Source organism: Tupaia chinensis, unplaced genomic scaffold (assembly GCF_000334495.1).
Source record: "Tupaia chinensis unplaced genomic scaffold, TupChi_1.0 Scaffold141247_1, whole genome shotgun sequence".
Taxonomy (NCBI): Eukaryota; Metazoa; Chordata; class Mammalia; order Scandentia; family Tupaiidae; genus Tupaia; species Tupaia belangeri.
Window position 1 is genome coordinate 222,870 of NW_006201110.1, and position 4,904 is coordinate 227,773.

General features: G+C 45.0%; 1 protein-coding gene across 2 annotated transcripts in view; it reads left to right on the forward strand.

The window, feature by feature from the left end:
- The window catches only part of ZNF174 (zinc finger protein 174), a 23,488-nt gene extending 18,596 nt beyond the window's left edge, over positions 1 to 4,892 (forward strand). The window contains exon 4 of one of the 2 annotated variants that reach the window (XR_003546946.1): positions 4,170 to 4,892. The gene's annotated coding sequence lies outside the window, so the exon portion shown is untranslated. Of the gene's footprint in view, positions 1 to 3,406; positions 3,465 to 4,169 lie in introns of those variants that run through there. The other variant, XR_003546944.1, reaches the window with a different exon arrangement.
- The last annotated feature ends 12 nt before the right edge of the window (positions 4,893 to 4,904 follow it).

Genomic DNA, 4,904 nt, shown 5'->3' on the forward strand with positions numbered 1-4,904 from the left:
ACCCATGGGACTTGGTTATACAACAGTCCATTCCTCTGTTTCTCTACTCGGGAATTTGGAGACACACATGCACTCACCCAGCATGTTTTTCATGCGGCAAGGGCCAGGATTCAAACTGTGAAGTTGGCCATGTGGGATCAGGCTCCCCTAATCACTAGGCTATGGGGACAGCCCCTGTCTTTTAACTTTTATAGGAAAATTAATTTTTTTTTTACTATCACTAGTATGGTAATACAATATTTTGCTTCTCACAGTATGTCTATCTTTTTTATGATAGAGAGTAAGTGACACACTATATACAGAGAGTGAGCCAGTTAAGAAAGGCACCAGGGCAGCCAGTAGTTTGGTGGTTAAGATAGCTAGATCCCACTTGGCCAACTGCATGGTTTGAGTCTCAGACTTGGCAGTTGGGAGAACATGCCAGGCACATGTTCATGCATGTGAGCCCAAATTCTTGAGAGCAGAATGCAGAAGCCTGGATTGCAGTGGGGCTATCCCCTATGGAGGGTGCTTTCTTTCCCTCTCTCTGGCAATTGCACATTTCTGTAGCAAATTTTAAAGAGAGAGAAGCTGAGGAAATATCCCTATCAGAAAGGGTAGGAAGAGCTGACACACACATGCACCCAAACCACAAGCTGGGAAAGCATCTTAACTGGGCGGGGCTCTCTAGATCTGTTTCCTGATGAGTGAGGGGTTAGGCACACGTATAGCACCTCATCTTTTGAATCTCACTGAAGAGTTTGGCTCCTAAATCCAGTGCTATGGAGTGGATGGGGTTTGGCCCCCTGAAATAAAATATGCAGGAGTCTCTTAATGGTTTCTGCCTTCCTCTCAGAACTGATTCATGTGTAGATATTTACTTGGTTCATCCATGGAAGGAGGAACGGTCAGGAGCCTTCTGTTTGCAATCTTACCAACGTCCAGTCAGTCAAATGAAACTTAACAGGAAAGTGAACCTGCTGGCTGAATTCCTTTTCTTCTGTGATATTCTGGTATCAGCAGTTTCCCTTCTGCAAATTTCCAGGGCACCCTATCCTTTCAGTGTAGTACCATTCTGCCCACCCTGGTTGCTTGCTCCTCTCCCCTGAGGGAAACTTCTAGAATGGGGAAACCATAGGCAATAATGTTATCAGGCCAGGTACCCACTAAGCCTGCTATTTTTCCTGGATGACGTGATGTATGCTATTTTAATCCCTAATATTTTACTCCCAAAAGGTTCAAAACTATCAGATATAGACCCAAATTGCTCAAGTCTCCCTTGTTGCATTAACTCATCACAATTTTATTTGAAATCCAATCATCAGTTTTAACTTATTTCTTTCAAACATGTCTATAGACATTGTGCATAATTATTAAAATTATTCCCTTCAAGATTACAAGGCATCCTTACATCTTTTTTAAAAAAGAATTATTTTAACTTTATTTTGTTTTTTAATTTAATTTGACCAGAGAGAGAAAGAGAAAAAGAGAGAGGAAGAGAGGGAGAGGGGAAGAAAGAGACAAAAGAGAGAAAGCAACCCGCCAGCCAGGTCCAGGACTTGAACTGTGGTTGGCCATGTGGGAGTCCAGCGTCCTTAACCACCATGCCACCTGCTGGCCCCCAGGACATCCTTACATCTTGATCCTAGAAACATTCTTGATCCTAGAAACTTTAATTCTTTTTTCTAAACTCTTTAAAAAAAAAAAAAAGTAGCAAATTTTAAAGAGAGAGAAGCTGAGGAAATATCCCTATCAGAAAGGGTAGGAAGAGCTGACACACACATGCACCCAAACCACAAGCTGGGAAAGCATCTTAACTGGGCGGGGCTCTCTAGATCTGTTTCCTGATGAGTGAGGGGTTAGGCACACGTATAGCACCTCATCTTTTGAATCTCACTGAAGAGTTTGGCTCCTAAATCCAGTGCTATGGAGTGGATGGGGTTTGGCCCCCTGAAATAAAATATGCAGGAGTCTCTTAATGGTTTCTGCCTTCCTCTCAGAACTGATTCATGTGTAGATATTTACTTGGTTCATCCATGGAAGGAGGAACGGTCAGGAGCCTTCTGTTTGCAATCTTACCAACGTCCAGTCAGTCAAATGAAACTTAACAGGAAAGTGAACCTGCTGGCTGAATTCCTTTTCTTCTGTGATATTCTGGTATCAGCAGTTTCCCTTCTGCAAATTTCCAGGGCACCCTATCCTTTCAGTGTAGTACCATTCTGCCCACCCTGGTTGCTTGCTCCTCTCCCCTGAGGGAAACTTCTAGAATGGGGAAACCATAGGCAATAATGTTATCAGGCCAGGTACCCACTAAGCCTGCTATTTTTCCTGGATGACGTGATGTATGCTATTTTAATCCCTAATATTTTACTCCCAAAAGGTTCAAAACTATCAGATATAGACCCAAATTGCTCAAGTCTCCCTTGTTGCATTAACTCATCACAATTTTATTTGAAATCCAATCATCAGTTTTAACTTATTTCTTTCAAACATGTCTATAGACATTGTGCATAATTATTAAAATTATTCCCTTCAAGATTACAAGGCATCCTTACATCTTTTTTAAAAAAGAATTATTTTAACTTTATTTTGTTTTTTAATTTAATTTGACCAGAGAGAGAAAGAGAAAAAGAGAGAGGAAGAGAGGGAGAGGGGAAGAAAGAGACAAAAGAGAGAAAGCAACCCGCCAGCCAGGTCCAGGACTTGAACTGTGGTTGGCCATGTGGGAGTCCAGCGTCCTTAACCACCATGCCACCTGCTGGCCCCCAGGACATCCTTACATCTTGATCCTAGAAACATTCTTGATCCTAGAAACTTTAATTCTTTTTTCTAAACTCTTTAAAAAAAAAAAAAAAGAATGATTTAACTTTGCCCAGAGAGGTAGAGAGAGAGAGAAACAGAGAAAGCATGCCACCAGGTCCGGGACTCAAACCATGGCCATCCTTGTGGAAGTCCAGCGCCCTTAACCACCATATTACTGCCAGCCCCTTTTCTTCTCCCCTAAACTCTTTACAGCTTCTCTGGGTGTTCTGTTACACTTCCTTCGTACTTATTACTGACAAGCCAGTGTTTGTCCCTTTTGTCCTTTGTCAGCTTTTTAACTGCAGTCAACAGCATAAAAGTGACAGAGCCAGAGAACTTTCATCCATTCACTGCATAATTTTAAGCATCTACCATGTGCTTGGTCCTTGTCCTCATAGAGAAAATTGAACTATTAGTTACATAATTACTATTCAATTATAAGCGCGGTAATTGCTAAAAAGTAAAACAAAGGAGGGTAAGGCTAAAGGGGAAAGTTTCAGGTAAAAATAAAAGGCTTGTAAACTTGAACTGAAAGAAAGTACAATTGTAGAAGGAGAGAGAGAGAAGAGAGCAAATGGAACAAAGCTGGCAGGCAAATAATGAACAGTCAAACTGAAAATTTTAGATGTTACCTGAGGACGATGAGAGGCCAGTGGACGATGTCATGTTCCATGGTGACAGGCCAGATGTGTTTGCTGTGCTGGCAGAGAACAGAAGTGATGTGAGAGGTTAGTAGGCCATTGCAGTCAACTGCTGGATAAGGGTAGGAATGGTGGAAATAGAAGCAGTTAGGTTTGGGTGGTGCTTTTGAGGTAGTAGTCATAGAACTTGAATGGTTGAGGTGGGGTCAGTCCATTCTGGCTTATATAACAAATTATCAAAAATTGGGGAGCTGGGACCAGCAGTTAGCATAATGGCTATGTCGCTGGACTCCCATGTAGTCGATTGCAGTTTGCATCCTGGACCCGGTGGCTTAAAACTCACGCCAGGCACGTGTGCATGCATGCCCAAGATCCCAAGAGGAGAATGGAGAAGGGATTGTGGCGTGGCCATCCCCCCTGGGGGGGTGATTTCTCGCTTTCTGTCTCTCTGTCTCTGACTGTCTGGCGAGCGCATGCGCCCTACAGCAAAAAAACTCTCAAAAAAAAAATTGGGGAGCTTATAAACAACAGAAATTTATTTCTCACTGTCCTGGAGCCTGAGAAGTCTAAAATCAGGCGCTGGCAAATCTGGGGTCTGGTGGGATTGGGTGCCATAGATGGTAGCTTCTTCCTGGGTCATCATGTGGTAGAAGGTGCTAGCTATACTCTGCAATCTGTTTATAAGGGCACTACTGTAATCATGAAGATTCTGATTTCATGATCTGATTACCACCCCCGTCCCCAAAGGCCTCATCTACTAATATCACTTTGAGGAAGGAGTTCAATCTTGACATGTAAATTGGGGAGGAGCGGTGGAGCTCACAGACATTCAAACCACAGCAGGAGGGGAGGAAGATCTGTTGATCAAATCAAAGCAGCAGCAAAAAGCCTGAGTTCTCTTCCATGGCTACAGGACATCCAAAGTACAATCTCCCAGGAGCACGTGATAAAGAATCTGGACTGCAGGGGAAGGAGGTGTCTTGGCTGCCATCGAGTGAGATCTGCGTAGCCATGGCACTGGCACCACTTAGCCAGGTGAGCAGAGGATACATTCCCACTTAGAAAAGCACAGAACTCCGCCTCGGGGCAGGCCAAGAGCCTAGAGGAGATTGGAGCTGATCCTGGAGAAAGATACTCCACCCAGTCAGAGCCGGAAGCAGGAAGCATCCCTTGGCTTCAACAACCCCAAGACACGCTGGGCGGGCTGTAGCTTCGCAGGGCTGGGAAGGAGACCCGGCTTCTTCTTCCATGCTCCGCGGTCGGTGCCTAGAATTCTGGGAACCACGGGATGGAGATTCAGACCAGATCCGGGGCCAGGCCCACTCCTCTTCATGCTGTGGACAGTCCCGAGGGGCCCTCGGCAGGGCGCATGCGCCACCATCGCCCAGCAGCGCCGACGTGGGACACGCGCTAGCAGAACAGCGCCCTGGAACCCCGCGGCCACCACTGCCCCCCTCCCCTGGACTGCGCAGGCGTGGCCGG